The sequence below is a fragment of the Hirundo rustica genome, chromosome 5 (genome assembly GCF_015227805.2).
Source record: "Hirundo rustica isolate bHirRus1 chromosome 5, bHirRus1.pri.v3, whole genome shotgun sequence".
NCBI classification, from domain to species: domain Eukaryota; kingdom Metazoa; phylum Chordata; class Aves; order Passeriformes; family Hirundinidae; genus Hirundo; species Hirundo rustica.
The window spans coordinates 33,951,837-33,971,871 of NC_053454.1; the positions used below are offsets into that span (position 1 = coordinate 33,951,837).

At 34.7% G+C, this 20,035-nt stretch overlaps 1 long non-coding RNA gene across 1 annotated transcript in view; it reads right to left on the reverse strand.

The window, feature by feature from the left end:
* Nucleotides 1-20,035, reverse strand: part of LOC120753086 (uncharacterized) — a 275,704-nt gene that overhangs the window by 100,586 nt on the left and 155,083 nt on the right. The window contains exon 4 of the long non-coding RNA XR_009207872.1: nt 3,104-3,156. This is a non-coding gene — a long non-coding RNA (uncharacterized LOC120753086). The remainder of the gene's footprint in view (nt 1-3,103; nt 3,157-20,035) is intronic.

Here is a 20,035-nt window from a genome sequence, read left to right on the forward strand (position 1 = left end):
AGTATAGACAGGATTGGCCCAAAACTGAATACACACAATTGCTCAACTGTGTTAGAGAAATAGGATTGAAAACAGTACTTACTTTTTTTTTTCAATTTTTTACTGAAATTCAGAAAAAAAAAATCTCCACTAATATTTTTTAAGAGGTAAAAAAAAATCCCTCCCAAACTGTTTTATATATTGAAATGGCTACAAGCTGGATCAATTTAATAATGGAATTCAGAAGGACAGAAAGCTATCTTCTTTGGAAATAATTGCCCTCAGGATTCAACCAGCATCCCTGATGTAATCCACTGCAATGAAATGTATTCATTTTGCTTTAAATTGCCTCTAAAACTTTACATGCCCCAGAATTACACAAGTAAGGGGGAAACTCACATTGCTATAACCACCTGTACAAGATATAATATGCCCATCCTTGCATCCCATGCACCCATGACGTGAAGAATAAAGAAGAAAGAATAAAGTTGATACTTGCCCTTTCCTGTCCCTGTCCTTGGCTTGTAGCACTGCTGTCAATATAAGTTGTACTCAAGAAAGAGCCAAGATACTGTTTAACTCTCTTCTAAGTATCTCACATCAGGCTTGAAGGGCTCTATTCCTTTCATCTTTTGTCCTCATTTCCTATCATGTACGTGTTGTATACACGTGCTCACTGTACTTGTGTAGGGAAATATATCTTTATGTGTCAAAACTTAACAAGATGGAATAAACTACTTTGCATCTGGAGACTTCATAGAAACAGTACTCATTTCAAGTGCATCCTAAAATAAACCTCATACTTGGGAAATAATATTATGCACAAATTAAAGTCATGCCTTAGATATACAGAGTAGCAAGAATTGATGGCTATTTTTCTATCCCAATTAGAATAATTTATACTATACAGTACATCCTGTCAGGAACAATGTGCTGACATCTTTACATGAAAGGACAAAAAGAGTAATACATAACGATAAACTCCCAGGACAGCATCAATTAACACTGCCACACTAAGCAGTTCTTCTTACTTATCTTACTAGAGTAGCTTATTTAATAAACAAAACAAGACTTCTCAAGAGGATTGTAATGTCATTAGTTCTATTCTTCCTTTAACCTTCTTTGCTGAATAAGGCTTTTTTTTCTTTCATAGTTAGATGTACCTGTCAGAAATGTGACATGTATTTTCTCATACTGATACTTTATGTCCTTCAATGACGATTTTCCTAGGCACCCTCAGTGGCATTCAAATAGGACCTTGGAGTATGGCACCCTTTCTTTCCCCTCCTTTGTGCTTTTTTTTAGCCCATTGGTTTTTTTTAAACTCTTCTACATATTTCAGCTCTAAGGTTCTTTTTTTCCTACTTTTACTGCAATATTTCCACTCAGACAATAATATTTAAATCTTGGCATGATTAAAGTCTATTCCCTTGGGAAAGTAACAAATTACCTTATCAATTATATTTTTATATAAAGACAAGACCTGAAAAGAAAAAATTAAAAATGGAACAAATTTGGCAACACATCTGCACACACAAAAAACATCAGCCATTTTATGATATGATTTCTTTCATAATTTCCAAAGTAGAATAGACTACTCAAAATTTGGAGGTTTTGGATGAATCTAAGCATTGCAGGTGTATGGGAAGAATACCAAGAGAGAACTAAGTAGCACACTGAGGCATAAGGAAAGTGACTTCTCATATCTCATAATGGTCTCGGATTTCAATCAAGATTAAAAAAAAAAAAAAAAAAAAAAAAAAAAAAAAAAAAACACCAAAAAAAAAAAAAAAAAAACCCTAAAAGATTTTTTGAAAGAAAGTTAAAAACAAACAAACCAAAATCAAAACTAAACACCCCCCCCCCCCCCCCCCAAAAAAAAAAAGAGAGGACCAAAGCCAAAATACTGAAAGGCTGGATATTTCAGGAATTCTTCTGGGGCATAAGACCATGTTTGAAGTCCGTGGTAACTCTGGGAATACAGCATGCTCTGAAATGAGCCTTTGATTTTTTGTCTCAGCTTAGATATACCGTCTACATGTTTTAGTCCCATAAATGTCCAGTACTCAGAGGATATCTGGCACATTCCCCAAAAACTTGTGGAACTTTCTCAGAACTTCTCCATTAATATCTGTAATTAATAAGCTGGTTTTTTGGGAAGACAAATGAATTACAGGGCATTTTTTTTAAGGCAGGGTAGAAAAGTGTGGCTAAATATTAATTGATATAGGATCTCATACTGCCAGTGTATGCATTAAAACATATGCATAAATTACATGTGACAGGTTCTTAAAATACCCAGTGTTTTTTTGTAAGTATGCACAGAGATGATGACTGGAACTATAATTATTGCTCTTTTATTCTCTCTGGTTTACAAATCAAAGTTTAGGGCAGACCACAATGTCCTTGTCATCCTCTCTAACTTGATGACTTAAAAATAACAAATTTAGTGAAAACTTGTCTTCTGATACCTGTGTCCTTGAGAGACAATAGTATTTTCTGTAAGGGTGGATAGAAGAGTTTAAAAATCAGTTATTTGTTACAGGGGATGTAGCTGAAGAACAATGAAGTACCACAAACCGAAGTCTGTACACAATATGACACTGAATTCCTCACAACTGAATGCAAACCAAATGGATTCTAAATCTAAAGAGCTCTCAAAATTAATTAAATATTTGAAACTAAATTCAAATTAATATTTCTTAGAGGAATGAAAGTTGTAGCAAGTAATTTTTTTTTTAAAAAATGAAGTCAGAAAGCTCTTATATTGAAAAAAAAGAAACCTTACTAAATTTAATTTTCTAGTAGCTTAACAATATTCTTTTAATCTTGCACAAGGAAAAATATGGTAAAAATGTTACAAACTCTTAATATTTTATTTTCCCCCATGAATCTTTTTTATTTCTGCAGTTACCAAATTAATTAGCTTATCCTTTTAATAAAGAGTAAAGTGATTTTTTTTTCTTTTATACATAAACAGCTTCATGAACAGGAAGTCTGTGTCGAATAATGCCATCTGCAATTTTTATCAGCCAGATAGTCAAAAAGAATTAACATTCTCCATTTTCTTTTCCAATAAACCATAAGAAATAATAATTTCAAGCATTTTTGAGAAGATCCTTACCTTTGAAGTCTCTCACAGTTTCTTTTGGCAATCTGTTGAAACAGGATATTTACCTGTTGAAGGAAGATAAGGTATTATTAGTGATATCTCAGAATACATATTGTAAGCGAACCACATTCATTAGTCAGTTAAATATATATGGATTAATCTTAATTATGTCCCCCTCTGTGTATTTCTCTGATTCTCATCAAGGAAGCTGCAGGGTTCATGAAATGTGAAACGCTCCGAGAATTGCAAAAAGATTAAAATAAATTATCTCAATGTGATTCGAGTAGCTCCTAAGTGCTGACCTCCCACTTATTTTTGCATTTATGGGCAAAACACTTTTATTAGTCTAAGCATATTTCAGTACTTGTTTTAGTAACAGAATTTTCAACAATAACTGAAATCCAAGTGACTATGCTTACAGAGAATTTTGTAGTCCAGCATATTGTTCTGTTTTTCCTTTCCCCTTCACCTGCTCTCTCTTGTTTAGCACCTCTGGTTTAAGTTCTGATGGATCAAGGCTATTTTCTATTTCTCTAAATGAATATTGTCTTGCACAACAGCATTCTGCCTCAGAGGTGTTATGACACTAAAAATATGAAAATAAATACTCTGCAATTTAATATATGGCACTGCTGTATGGTGCACATAAACATTTAAGAAAAACATTTACTAATTGCTCGTATTACCTATTTGGTAATCTATTTTAAAAAGTTCATTAAATTTTCTGCATCAAATAACTTACTCTGAACTTACAAACTCAGGAAACACACAGAGAAACAGATCTATTTCTAGAGCTAAAATCAACTTATCTTTCATTCTCTTCATGACTTCAGTGATCATAGAATACATATTTTGTAGAAATATCACCTTATTTCCTGTTAGGTTGTAGCATTTGGAGGCATATCCCAACAGAGTGGAAGTCTCATAAATGCAGCTTTCTGATAAGAGCACATCAAATTTACTGTCTCACTTCAGTGCATCTGTTGTTTTTCATTTCTTTTCATCACTTGAAACTTTCCTTTTGCCTTCCATGTGAAAACATGAAATAATGCCCCCAAGATTGCATATGCAGATGATAGCAGTGTTTCACTCTCTTTCAAGAGCAAAATTTTCAGAAGGAGTCCTTTGGTAAAAAATATGCTGTTTTCATTTCTACCAAGAACAAAGTTTTTAGTGACAGTGTTTCCAGAAAATAAAAGAAAAAGCAGTGGGAAAGTACAATGAGGCATGAGGAGAAAAAAAAAAATTATTTGTAAACATAAGGAACGAACAAAGTTTTTTATTCTTTCCTAAACTAATTACTACACTTGTAAGAGCCTTCACATTTATGATATAAAACAATCTGCAGCTAAATATATTTATATTTAAAATGTATTTCAAAAAAAAAAAAGTCACTAATCTTTAGTAAAGAAATTATGAAGTAAAAAATGGGGCAGATCTACCTCTGTTGGTAAAAATGAGGTAGAAACTACTCCATGTCAGTATGTCAGCATTTATAATCTGAAACACTGAGAAATATAAGATGGATAAGAAAAAGGAGTTTAGATTAATTTAAAGCACTATATTACTAATTGGAATGTCATGAAAAGGTACGTTGCATTCCCACCTCTGCTCAGGTAGTCTGAGAAGGATATTTTGGAAGAAGACTCATGACTTAATATAGCTTTTGTTCCTTATCTTTGAAGGATTCATGACCCTAGGAACACCTATAAATTTTTACTGCAATATCATAATTATCTGCTGAATTATTCCAAAATAAACAGAAATTACTGAGCTGAAATTTCAGATATGCACAAATAATGAAGACAAGTGTTAGAATTATAGTTTGGGGTAAACGCACCATTTTGAAAGAGATATCCATGTATTTATAAATCAGGTATTTTTTTGCCTGTAAACCTAAAAAAAATTTACAAGCAAATGTTTACAAAATCACAAATGTAGAAATTCAAAGATCATGCATATTTGATGAAGTTTAGAAATTTACTGTTTAAAAAAATATGTGCTTCTTTAGGACTAAAATCAGTCATCTTTTATCTTTAAAATTCTTGTGTTAGCAATGATAATCTGAAATGGATTCTGAGCAGATAATTCCTTATTTGGGAACTGCAGAATGGCTAAATTGCTTATTTCGGGGATTGCAAGAAAGGATTGCTACGTACATTCCCAGCTGTAAGCAAAGACATTCTGTCCAAAGGGTTATGCGCTAAAATAATACATTGTAGTCTAAAGGATAAGGAAGATAAAATCATATAAACATATGATGAAAAATAGCCTGGGGAATTCACACTATTTTTGGCCATTTTTTATTATAAAGGAAGAAAGTATTTTTAATAAAAGTTACTTTTACTTCTCCTTTTTGTTCAGTTGTGTACTAAAACCCCAATAAATTCAATTTCTTTTCACCTGCTGTTTCTTTTACTGTTTGATACTGTCATTGATGTTATTTTATTTGGGGTGTTGGAGTTGATTTTGTAGCAAACAGAAAGGATATTTTTACTGTAAATATTGACTAATCTTTTGCCATTCTCACTGTAAGGAAATATGACTGTTCCAAACTTGAGCATATGTTTTTGATTATATGGGCCTTTTCATCAAACAAGCATATGCTACTAGGTAAATATAGAGCTGACACATCCTTGCATTATCTAAAGTGATTAATAGCTATAATTATGGGTGGCAAATATCTATTCTAGCATTGCTCCTTGAAAAAGATGTTCATAAAACTGAGGCCAGAGTAGATCTAAAGATTGCTAAATTAAGTATGTTACCATGGTAGCCTCTCACCGTATACTGTATCAGAGCAGTTTCTAAAACATAACCAAGTTCTTCTGTCTTTAAACATTTTGATGACTTTTTGAAGTGTTTTTTCAGAATGTGTTAATCTGTAATACTCTTGTCAAATATATTCATTCTACTTACTGTGAAATGCAGTCTTCTAATGTGTTTTAGAATGCAGATTTTCTATCATGCCACACTAAACATTGAGAAACTCAGGCATCCCTACAAGTGAAAGATAATGTGTTTTGTGTAATGGCAGTTTTTGAACTACAGCTACTACTTGAACGACTTGGTGGGTTTTTTTAACTGTTAATCTTCAGAATGCATCCCAGGGTAGTCTGGGTAGGTGACTGCGAGACAGTAGGATTTGTACTCTATCAACAGGCGTTTGATTAAATGTGCCTTTTCAACATCCATACCGCAATTCTGATAGCTTATTGGTGATTCATAGAATCAGACAATAGGTTGGGGTGGAAGGGACCTCAAAGATCATTTCATCCCAATTCCCCTGCCACAGGCAGGGAAACCTTCCCCTAAACCAGGCTGCTCCGAGCTCCATTAAACCTGGCCTTGAACACTTCCAGGGATGAGGCATCCACAGCTTCTCTGGGCAACATGTCCAGTGCCTCACCACCCCCACACTAAAGGATTTCTTCTTGGTATCTAAATTAACCTACTCTCAGTTTGAATCCATTCTCCCTTGTCCTGTCAGTACATGTGCTTGTAAACTCCCTGTCTATCTTTCCTGTAGTCTCCCTTCAGATACTGAATGAATTTGTATTCATTTTATTGCATTTAACGTTGAATCTATCAGAATAATTTATGCAAGTGGCAACATATCCTGAATTAAATGCCTATCCTGAACGGCTAAAACATGCCTATTCCTCCATTTCATTTTACTTGTAATCAAAATAAGAAAAATATAACTGTTATCTTCAATTTTAACCTCCGATTCTCAAAAAACCCTTTATATTTTTGATCAAAGAATCACAGTATCACAGAAAGAGCTAGGTCGGAAAAGACCTTTGAGATCATCAAGTCCAACTACTTCTTTCATACTCATGGTAGAATTTAGGAAAGTCTGACTTAAGTGACTCAGAAATAATCATTGTCAACCTGCTTCAATAGCTGCCAACATAAAAATCCTTTTGTGATAGATAAAACACTAGCAACTGGTCTGAAAAGTTTCAATACATAGATGTAGTTTTTGCTCTCATTTGTTTTGGTTTTGCCTAGGCTTTCTAATTTTCTGTCTTAAATATTCCCACTTATAGATAAAAAAATACCTGTATTACATAAGATATTATTCTAAACATGATTAGGTCTAGAATATGCTTGAAAATCAAAAATCTAATGAAGAGCGATCGGTCAGGTTATTATGACCTATGATCATAGCCATCAGTCTTCGGCCCAGTAGAAGACCCCTCCCATTCAAAGTCCAGTAAGGTATTTACATCTGGAATGATCTTACTACCTCGCTAACATGAAGACTGGCAGTGAGCAGAGGAGAAAAGCTTTAAGGTTCATTTCTCTGACTGTCTAAATAGTCGGTCTCATCTATCTGTTAGGACTAAAAGTACGTAACTCTCTTGCAGCCCTGAAGAATTGTGCAGTAATTTGCTTTGCATATGCTGAAACTATAAAATAATTCCTACTCTTTGGTTTGCCTGCCTCATTATAGCCAATTTAAAAAAATTACACAATACATATTTGTGTATGAGTGCATACACACACTTTGTGACGCACGGTAGCATTAAAAGGGAACAACTGAGAGAACTGACCTTAAAAATTTGTCGTTTACACTATAGCATACAACTCATTTATAGATGATGATAGTTAAATAATTGTCAATAATTCAAGACAAATACAGTTTACCTTCATATACTTTTAAAGAAATTTAAAAACAACCAGTCACCTTTTATTTTTGAGAAGATAAGAAATAAAATTGATAATAGGAGTACAAGCACCATAATTTGGATCTACATAAAGTCTTTGATAATGTCTCAAATGATAATCCTCATCTTAAACTGAAAGCAGGAAAGATTCAGGTTAAACATGGGAACAGATAAAGAACTGATTAAAGTAAAGTGATTAGAAAGTGAAGTGTTGAAAAGGGCCACAGGGGAGCCAGTTTTCAGATCTTCATTGCTTCTAATCTGCATAAATTACTAAAACAGAGAAACTAGCTGTAGAATTGCCAAATGCACTGATGACTTAAAACTGAAATGAAGTAGTAAGTGGAAAGCAAAAGAATTAAATGATAATTCCCCTTGGAAAATGGTTTACATATTATAAGGAAAACAAAATTTAAGAATGATAAATATAACATACAAGGCATTGCCTCTTTTTCCTTAGAGAAGCACAAGATGCCTACTTTTAAATACTACACAAACTTTAGGGAACTTTTCTGAACCTGTCTAGGCAATTGAAAAACAAAGAGAATGACAAGCAATTCCCATATACTGCAGCTCGGGGGCGGGGGGGGGGGACAACTATCAGTTCAGAAAAAAATCCTTATGATCATAGCACATACAGTGGTACAATGTGGTACAACAACTAATGTTAAATGCCTTTGTATTTGAAATCTCAAACCAAAGAAAACACAAAGAAACCACACTCCCTTAACACCAACAGTACCAAAAAGTTACCAGAAAATGGAAAGTCTTGCCATCTTTCCCACCACTTAATTTTTCAACTCAAATAAAAATTAGTATCTTCTAGCTCCAATGGAAATGGAAAAATAAAGCGTTACTCAACACATTGAAAAACAATATTTGTGGACATTATTATGGGCTTTTTGGTGTTTGGTATTGATTTTTTATTTGCTGGGTTTTGTTTTGGGGGGTTGTTTATAATTATTATTGGTTTTTTTTTTTAGCTTACACAGAGTAAAATAGTATAGAAATGTTGAGGATGAAACTTACAGGAAAACATCTACCCATACATTGCTGATAGTGCAAATATTATAACCTAGTTATAGCCTAGTAACAATGCATGAAACACCTACACAACTAGAAAATACACGTCAGAGATGATGAATGAATAAGAGGTATCTCACAGGAAGCCAAATAACTCGATGCTCACCATCACTGTAATTTGACTCATACACTATACTACAGATACAGTGGTGTAATTATGTTATTTATATCCTTCTGAAGCCTTTGAAATCGCTACTCGTATGTTAAAAATACAAGACAATGAAGAAAATGTAAGTTTCAAAAATCTAAGTAACAGGTCATTCGTTTTGGGTTTGTGGGTTTGGTGGGTTTTTTTTTGTTTGTTTGGGTTTTTTTTGTTGTTGTTTTTGTTTGTTTGTTGTTTGTTTGTTTTTTTTCTTTGTAACTGATATTCCAACATTGGTTCAATATCATATCTTGCCTCCATCCATGTCTCTCTCTTAAAATCATAGTATTTGGTCTTAGTTTGTGCAGAGACCTGTCAGAAAAAAAGAACTAAGTGACTGCAACACAAATGGCTATCCTCAAGAGAGGAAAACAAAGAAAACAGGAAGAAAAATTATGTGTAATACAGCTATATAATTACATGTACATATGGTCCTCAATACAGCTGCATAAAGACAATGGAAACACAAGGATTTATAGTGTTGATGAAATTGCATTGCTGTGTCCATTTGAATGGTAGCTGAACTGACAATTTTAAGTCCAGCACCTGCAAAGCATTTTCTCACACTACACATAAGAAATGATGATCAAAAGATGTTTGTATCAGTGCATACAGCTAACAAGGGGAATAAATTTGTATGTATGAAGAGAAAGTCAGAGAAGGAAGTTTTTATTGCTACATATGGTTTTTTCAATATCTGGTTAACAAATTTAATATCTCTCTCTTAGTGCCCACAATTCTAGAAATAGCTGTAGCTTGACAGGTAACTTGATATCAAATACAGAAGGTTTCCATATTTAATATTCTATCACTAATACTTCCTTTGCTTTCTAAAGGTCATTAATGTTATTGATTATGTTAATTTGAAAGCTGCTTGAATAACACTGAAAATTAATGAAAAATGAACATCTGCGTCAGTTGACAACAAACAAAACTGCTGTGCTCTTCAGAGATGACTCCTTCTGGGTATTCTCCCCACTGATCAGTTCAGCATTGCAGGAGAAAAAGAGTCCAAATGGAAGTTCTCCATTATTTTTTATATTTCAGTAAATATAAAAAAAAAAAATAATTTTTCCTTCATTTTCATCAATGGCATCCAGCAACAAGACAGCTTCCTGGAGAAAACTAGGGACTGCTTAGCTTACAAAAACAAGTCTATTTATTCTTTTTGTGCTTATGCTAAGTATAAGAAGCAAACCGTATGGTCTGATAACGACTGGCATAATAAATTTCATTAATCTGGTCTCGCATTTGTAATTGTTTAGGAAGCTAAACAACTAGCAATTCCCTCTTCATTTAGAATTTGGCCCAGTGATAAGAACTTATCTACAGACATAATTCTTTAAATTAAAAACAGATGACCTTGTAAGGTCATCCAAACCAAGACTCTCTTGTAAGATCATCTAGTGATATTCCTGGTGTTCAAGAAAAAAAGCAGAGAATTACTTTAAAGAACAGAGGTTAAATGTAAAAATCATTATCTATGTGAATGTAGGTTTTAGGAAAAAAACTTCATAATGGAATTCCAACTCACAAGTCTGGGCATTTCCTTTTACATACATTCTGACTTTTAGGCAAACAGTATATGCTTTAAATTCTCATAACTTCTTAGTTGTGCTGGCTACACCATAAACTCAGATAATTTCATAGTTGTACATGGATTTATGAACTTATAAAGTGTAGCTACTTAGTAGTGCCATATGTTTAAAGATACTAGTATAGCATCGTATTACTGAAATACTGCACATAATTGTGGGGTTAATCATTATCCTATGGTGGAGGGGATAACCTCTACGCATACTACTATAGTTGGGATCGGTTAGACCAGTGAGTCTACTGACATCTACTCATGTAATTTAAGCAGAAATATTACATCAGCATTTATTTTATGATCTATTAAAGTAATGCATTTGTTGCTGCAAATAATTAAAAGCCCCTTATTCCAGTGCAAGGGGACATCCAAACCATGAAACTGTTGAATAAGCTAAAATTTCCTAAGATTTTTTTTTTTTTTTTTTTTTTTTCATCACAGGCAAGTTTTTGGAATGAGATTTAAGACCAGAGCTTTAAGAATAATAAACTGCTGTGAGCGATTACTCTTGCCTTGTAAGTTAAAAAACATAAAAGGAATATATAAAGTCTTTGTCAGTATCAGCAAATGTTTATGTCCAGTGATTCAGAATGGTGAACTAAGAAATGTCACTATTTCTTGCATGAAATTTGCCATTTTATCTCTTTGATTGAAATTGCTATATGAAGAAGACAAAATATTTCTAGAAGTATTGAGTTTCTCTGGTCATCAGCCTCTATATATTGAACTGAACATTTTTTTTAATCTGAAATTCTTTTCATATTAACCTAAAATGCCATAATTTTCTTCATGTTTCTGAAACTACATCTTAGAAATAGCAATTGAATAGCCCTGTGAAAATCATAGGAAAAAACCTCCTGTTTTATATTATCCATGTATAGAAATGCATGGTAATATCCAAATGATGAACAATTTGAAGAATTAAATCTTAAATGTACTGTGAGAAAGTCAAAACACTTAAGAGAGTTTTCAAGAGCTGATTTCAAGATACACTTGGTGATCTCTTACCCTGTTGTTTAAAAGTATTTATTCTGAGCTATTGGCATTAAAATAAAATTCAAAAAAAAAAAAAGTTAATTAATGAAATTAATACATGACCAGAATAACAAAATGGGCATACAGAAATAAGTGAAGTGACACACACATTGAAAACACAATTCAAACCAAATGCACTTACATTTGAAACAGAAATTATTATCGTTCAAATCTAGCAAAAAGCCTAATTTAGGTATTTGTTATTTGCTCATCAAGGCTCCTAGTTTCGTCATCTGCATTGAAACCTTTCTGAACTTCTCTATGAATTTGATAAGTTGTAGAACTCTCTACCTCAAGAGACATGTCTGTTGCCTCAGTTCAGAAAGTATTTAAAACATTTTTCAGCATGGGAAAATCTTGAGTATAAACATTTAGCTAAAGCTATACATCCCTGAATAGCAATGCATATTTAATTTCTCCACACACTAAGAGTAGCTGTAATTTGAATCCTGTGCCAATAAGAGAAATCCAGCACACGTTCCTGAGCAATCCATGGAACTGGCAGCATTTGGTTCTTTCAGGCTAGACAAAAGATGTTCTGTGAGCTAAAAGCACCGGCCATCCACAACAGGCTTGGTCTGCTCTGACTTCTGCCACAGCTCACAGAACATCCTCCCTCTGTATTAAGGAGAATAAAATCACGCTATTTTTACCCAAACTTTTTTTTTTTTTAAATCAAACTTCTTTTACCTAAACCTGAATCTTGTAAGAACCTATCATTTCAGACCTCTACTTCTCTGCCAAATTGCAGATTTGAAGAGATTCAGGAGACTGTAGGAATCTGGCAATAACCCGAGAACAGAAATAAGCCTTAGGAAACTTATGTTAGAAGAGAATCTGATAATAACTATTTGTAAAGAATCATTTTATTAAACTGCATTAAATTATTCCTTCTAGGCCAAGAAAATTATTCAAAGGTCTTGTAATATAGGGTATAGTAAATTTACAAAACAGAAAAAAGGCTTATTTTTGCATAGCAAATACATCAACTGAACACTATGAGTATCTATGGAAACTGAAACAAGGCATAATTTTTCCTCAGAAAATAGGAAATCAAACTTACATTGCCAGATTAACTCCAACAGCTACAAGATATCAAAGTATAACACATGAATGGTTCAGCACCTTATCCACAAGTATTACTGTGGTTTTCTTCCTGTGAGATTGGTGTTCCTTGCAAGCTGCAACTAATTATAAATTGGCTGATACACCAATACTCTGAGGCTGTGTTAACATTTCGAATTTGTTTGCTCACCTTACCTTCTTTACTGCAAGTCCAGCTACTTTGAAAGAAATAAGTTTTGTCAACACTACAGTTATAAGTTATTTTGCAATAAAGGCTATTCTATGGACATTAATAATACTGTCAAGAACAGATGGCAATTATCGCTTTTAACAATTTTTTTCTGTTGGTATTAATTACGTGCGCTTAATTTCTGTTGTTATGTCCACTGGGCACCAAGGTAAGGTCCTCAAAATCTGCCCAAATACTTCCATCTCATTGACAGCAGCAGAATTCTTATTAAAATTGAAACATTACTGTCATTTTAATTAACTCATTAGGGATGCATAAAAATTCATCAGTATTGATAGCTATTTTATTTTTCTAATATTAAAGTATTCTAATTAAACAATAATAAATTAAATTTAGTCTAATTATCATAATAAATGTTATTAAAAATTGAATATATTCTATTTATAAATTGAGCAGCATTATTTCTAAAGGTAGAGTGAAAACATCGTCTGTTGTGTTTAAAAAATAGAATAAACATAAAATAAAATAAACAAAAGTATCAGTCACATGAATTAGTAGAAAAAATTCTCTACTGTTCCTAAGTGTGCTGGAAAAATATCTGTTTACATCACTTTGGGTTAAATTCCTGTTCACTGATTATCTGGGAATAGTAATCTTTCTATTTGTCTCTAGCAGAATGCTTATGTCCAAGTTAGGCAGCTAGGTGGTTCTCTTCTGCAGTTGTACTAGCAAGGGAAGAATAAAATTCCTAAGCAATGTGGTCTGTAACAGCCAACACTCTTAGCAGGGAGCTGCTTAACCTTTGTCAAAAGCTAACACCTAAACCAGCCCTTAAACAAACAGCCTTCTCAACAGGGGCAGCCCTGCTTTCAGTTAAGCTTCATTGCCACAAGCTGTTTCAGTTCATAGTTTTCAAGCATTCAACCAATGATCTGAAGACACATTAGGGATATTACAGACTTCAGAGCTATCCATTCCCAAACCTGAATAACAGCGTATAGTTTCAGTAGTGTGAAAGAAGACCCTGTCTGGAGCTTTCTAAAGATAGAGAAAAAGATACAGTGCTGATACAATTTATTCTGAGACTAAATAAAAAGTGTCCCTGGAAGTACTGGCACATCTATTTCCCTAGACCAGCAGGTTAAATATACGGGCAGGACAAAAAACTCAGGATATTCCAGACACAATTAGACATATATGGCTTGATACTCCAGCAAAAACATTGACTCTAACTACCTTGTATTTAGATTTTGGTAAGTCCATGCTAGAGTACAGATGAAACACATGAAACTCACTGAAATCCTACCTAATCGAAATATCTATGAAAAAAAAAAACTGACTTCAGGGTTTTACGTGAAATGAGCAGACAGGAACCCAGTTACCTCTGAACATTTCAAGCATTAGATTGTGTATTTTGAAACAAAGTTCTCTGGTTCCTTTATGCAGAAGCTTGCCAACTTTGGTGTACCCCGTATTGTATCAGAGAGGAATTTACAGAGCACGGCTGCACTCTCATAGCTGGTGATCACATCGGAAATGGAGTAGTGATTTTCATTGAATCTGGTGAAAGTGTAGTGTAGTAATGCACCCCCCATTCCCAGCTGAGCATTTCTGTATAAAGAAAAGGGTTTCAGTTTGCCTGAAACATGGAAGGAAACCAAACTAGAAAGTTCTGTGTCCTTCTCTTTGTAATTGGCTCAATGCCAAGCGAGAAACACCTGTTGGACCTTGTCACTGTCCTTCAAAGTCTGTACCATTCTTATTGGCAATTTGCCAGTGGTACCCACCTAGACTATTAAGTACTAAAGGAACTACACAAAAGAACCAAAGAGCTTTCTGGGACTGCCGTAACAGTGTTAGAATGGTCTCTGCACTGTGTTCAACCTGCATTTTCTTTACCTGTTTATGTTTATGATTTTCCTTGTTATTAAACCTTTTATTTTACAAAGCATGTCCAGGGAAGTTGTCTCATTACGTGATTTAAGCCATTTACCTGAACAGGGCTGGACCCTGGGAGGAACTAGAAAACTATAGTGTACTAACTTGATAAAGCGCTCATTGGAACAATGCCAGTTAGGTAAACACCTAGTTATTAAAACAAGGTTTCTGCTTTACAAGGTATATATTTTGGCCTTTTGTTCACTTTTCATCTTATTCTTAAATAAATCACTGATGGATGTTCCTAATCTAGGAAATATTTTTTAATCTTGCTTTGATGAAGGTAAAGAATTTTTGCATTAGAGTCTTCTAGTATGCTAATTCTGATTTTTAACAAAACTGAGTTTGTAAAAATTAAAACTATATCTTTAAGATTTGGTGAAAATGTAAGATGTATTAATAACAGAGGATTAACGATTCACCTATCAGAAACAAAACCAAAAAAAAAAGGGGGGGGGGGGAAGGGGGGTTTACTTTAAAATTACTTTAAAAAATATTGTTAAAATAATATTACATGGTGGGTGGCCCCTAGATGCCTGGTGTCCACCAAGGCCACCCTATCCCCTCAGCTCTACAGGAGAGAGATAATACTATTAAAGGCTCATGAATCAAGATAAGGGTGGGGAGAGATCACTCAGCCCTCAGTATCACGGGCAAAACTGACTTGACTTAGGGAAATTAATTTAATTCATAACCAAGCACAATGAAGTAGGAAAATGAGAAACAAACCCAAATATTAAAAGCCACCCTTTCTCCCACTCCTACTTTCTTCCAGGCTGAAGTGTACTCCCAAATTGTCCAACTCGTCCCTGCTCAGCTGCAGCCAGGCACAGGTAATGGGGGTTGCTGTCAGGTCATCACACCTTGTCTCTTCCTCCTCAGAGACAGAACTCCTCACACTCTTCCCCTGCTTCAGTGTGGGGTCCCTCTCATGGGAGGCAGTCCTCCACAAACTTTTCCATTGTTAGTCCTTCCCACATGCTGCAGGAACTGACTGCTACACTGTGGGTCCCCCACGGGGTCCAAGTCCTGCCAGGAGCCTGCTCCAGTGTGGGCTGCTCTCTCCACGGGTCTGCAGGTTGTGCCAGGGGCTTCCCATGGGGTCACAGCATCTTTCAAGCACCCCCTGCTCTGTGGTGCTGCAGGGGCACAGCTGCCCGCCCACGATCCTCACCACGGGCTGCAGGGCAACCTCAGCCCTGGCACCTGGAGCACCTCCTCCCCTGCTTCTGCACTGCCCTTGGTGTCTGCGAGGTGTTGGTTGCTCACGTTCTCACTCCTGTCTACAGCTGTAATTGTAGAGGGTTTTTTTTTCTCCTTTCATCACCCTGCTATCACAGAGGTGCTGAGGATGTTTCTTTGGGCTCAGCTTTATCCAGCAGCAGATCCACCGTCACTGCTGGCTGACATTGTCCCCACTGAACACTGCAGAAGCTTCTGGCTACAAAAATACTCGCCATTCAAACCCATAAAATTATAGCTCACAGTTTACCAGAGCATTGAAAATGCTTAGTGCATTCAAACAAACACAACAAAATAACGTGAATTAAACTTTATGATCTTTAAAATTATTCCTGTCCTACAAGAAGGTGGATTTTTGTTTTTTGGTTGGGTTGTTGTTGTTGTTGTTGCTTTGGGGTTTTTTTTGTTTGTTTGTTTGTTTGTTGTGTTTTTTTTTTTTTTTTTTTTTTAACATGGAAGCTCATTTTTAATTCAGTGGGGATTCACAACAGTTGATACTGTTTATCAGAAATGTTTCAGAAACAAGTTTAGTAACTTGAATAAGCATTTGGCAATATATCACCAAGCACTATCTTGGAGACTTCGAACTTAAGGCAAATCTATTTAAAAATTCCTCTTTAAAAATACATTATGGTTATTCCCTCCCTATTGCTCATATTGGGAATCAAAAATTATCATCTGTTCCAGCAGCAGCAGATGACCAGTCTGAACTAAAGAGCAATCTTTTGAAAAGTGGATTATATAAATGTGCTTAGGAATTATAGATATCAACTAACAGGACACCCAACACATGACATTAGTGAAAATGAAGTACTTGCCTCAAATGCAAGCTGATGAAAAAATTATTGTTCAAGTCCAAAATAATAAATAAAAATAAATTAAAATATATGCACATAAATATACCCACACATAGCTATACACAAACAGGCCTAAACTAAAAGGGTTGTTTTTTACAGCATTTTTAAGTGGAAATATCTTTCTTAAAATAAAATTTGAAATAATTAAAGAAAAAATTACTTCTGTCACTGCAAACAGTTACAGCCTAACAATTGTTCTGCATCTGGACTTGTATCACATACTTATTTTTAATACTGTTGTAGAACTTGGGGGAAAAAAAGAAGAAAATCTCTCTATTATCTATTTTATACAGATGCTGAGGTCAAGTAATGATTCTTAGGCTGTATTTTGAGGCAAGATAACAAAGACAAATTCTTTGCCACAGCTGGGAGACTGTAGCTATGACTGCTGAGTTATTATCAAATGGCTGGCTTCCACCTGGCTAAATTGGTTCTCTTCAAATTGTGTAGGGTTGTTGTGGAGTATTCCAAATAAATATAAGAGAGGCTTGAACTGCCTGGTAAAGTAACATTGGAAATATCTTTCATAATGCTCTCAACCTTAAGTAGACAATCTAACATCCTTAAAATTTTGAGCTACTGGGAGAACTTCATGAAGTTATCTTAAACCTCGTGGATTCAGGAGGCTTAAGAGGCAATACAGTGCACCATTCTATCAAGAAATTTTCTTGCACAGTGCAGTTCTTCACTCCAAGGATTTAGCATGATAGTATATACCAGTTTTAATATGACTCTCAAAATACAGCTAGGGTATAAAGCTAATCATTCTCACCCTATTAATGCTTTGACTAATTTGACTGAATGTGATTTCACACTCTTTCTTGTGGCTTCATGCTGCCTTTACAGCATTCTCTGACACTGGTTGAATGTTTATGAAAGACAAAATAGACTAACTGAAAAAGCATCTAACCTCTATTTCATATCTATTTCAGAGCAGTCATAACATGCTAAAATAAAAGGGTAATAGCCAGAGCAGTACAAACAATTCAGTAAATGCTATGCAGGTGCTTATAAATTCATTTTTTTAGGCTGCCAGATCTTCTCTTTTAAGAAAGAAAGAGAAAAAAAAAAGTTACTATGTAGAAATAAAACTATAAAATCACAGTCTCCTAATTCATAAAACAAGTAAATATTGAGGTCAGCTATTGTAACATTTTCAGAAATTGAAAGATTTTTAATGTTTTCCAGTGAACAGATATAATCTCCACACTGAAAGTTATTTTTGCTTTCAGCTTACTCTGGAGTTGAAGTGAAAAATTGGCCTAATATACTGAAAGAAATTTACTGATATCCTAAATGGTAAATTCACTAAGCAGCAACATATTCAAGGGAGAGTACAAAGGCAGCATGGCAGTCTATACTGCTTCCAGCTTAGGCCAGATATTTAGAAGTTATTGGTATTAGTACATAAGCTAGAAGAAACAAGACCATCAAAAGATCTTGTAGGTCATTTGAATTGGAAATTAAATGACTATTATGCTGTGAGAGAAGGTTTATATGAATAGATTCAAGTGCAGTGAGAAAATTGGCACTGATATTTTCTTTCAGAAATGCAATTCATGAAACATGCCATGTTGATTGACAGAATATCCCTTTGCAGAGAATAAAAATATGGGCATTTGTGCGCAGGTCAGAAGTGGCGAACAATTGCTTTTGCATCACCCTTTTTTTTCCCCTTCTTTGATTCCCATCATTCATTAAATTATATTTACCTTGACCCACTAATTTTCTCACTTTTGCCTTTCCAATTCTCTTCCCCAAACTGCTGGAATAAGCGAGCAGCTGGTGGGTTTCTAGTTCCAGGCCAGAGTCAACACACCACAACTTCACAACAGTAAAGCCCTTTCAGCTTAAATTAGTCATTTAACAGAAAAACAAATATGAAATTAACGTATTATTTGAATAAAGAACAGCCAAGAAACCCAGGGATTAGTTGGTTTGGTTGATTTGAGAACTTTCTGAAAGGACACTTTCAGAATAATTGACTTGTGCTGTCATTGGAATGCCCACAGTATTGCTCTTCCTCATGCACGTCATTATGAAAGAATATTGCCACTGCCATAATCTGAAACAAGAGTTCCCAAATCATAAGGTTTGGCTTGAGAGATGTTATGCAAGCAGATGATGCAAACAATGATGGTCTCAATCTTACACTCATGCTTGATAACCAGAGTAATCTATTTTTCTAAAAACCACATCTGTAGTCATAATCTCATTGCTATTAGGCTGTTTTCCATACTGAGCAGTTATTCCATGCAGAAATATTGAGTCGCTTTAGAAAACTGATGACAGCTGTCCCAAAAGCAGTTACATGAGAAAATATCTATGGGTAATCCTGCGTATAATTTTTTTCATCTTCAAATATAAAAGGTGCACAGAGGTAGGCAATACTGCACCTGAGTCTGTCTAGCATTAAGGATTTTATCTAGAATTACAGGTTCTACAATATGAGTGTCCTTTGTCTCCCGAGAAGAAAGATGTGTTTCTATTCTCTCATGGTTAATCCACGTGAATCAGTGGAATCAGGTGGTGACTGATAAACAATGTTCAATAAGAGTAAACCTGACAGGATACATTAGTTCTATTTTCAGTTGCAGTGGGTCAGGAAGAACAAAATAGCCCCCATCTTCCTACTCTTAAGGAGGAATGTCAAAGAGAATTTTTCAGAAAATCAAAAGAGATTCAAATTTGCAGAGTTGAATGAAAACAAAAATAATTTAGTTATGCTCTACGTTATATATAGTGCCTATATATAGTTCTATATACATGGAAAACAAAGTTTGAATTTTTCGCCAGGATTGAGGCTTTCTATAAAGCCTAAATCTAGAAGATAGTTTTGGCAAACATGGACTTTTTGAAATGTGATCTATGGGAAACATAGTGTCTAATTTAAGAGATGGGACCAGCAGTCCACAATGCCAGTTGCCCTCCTGGCTCCCTTCCCTTGCAGCCCTGTGCAGATGACTGTAGAAAGACACCAGAAGGGACAGAACCAGAGAAACTCAGTGACACACACAATCCCCGAGGATCACCCGAGCTCCTCTTCAGCTTCACTAGGTTACAAGATAATGACAGTGCTGAAAGAGTGGAGAAGAAACTGGCACAAGGCACAGAGATGGTAAGAT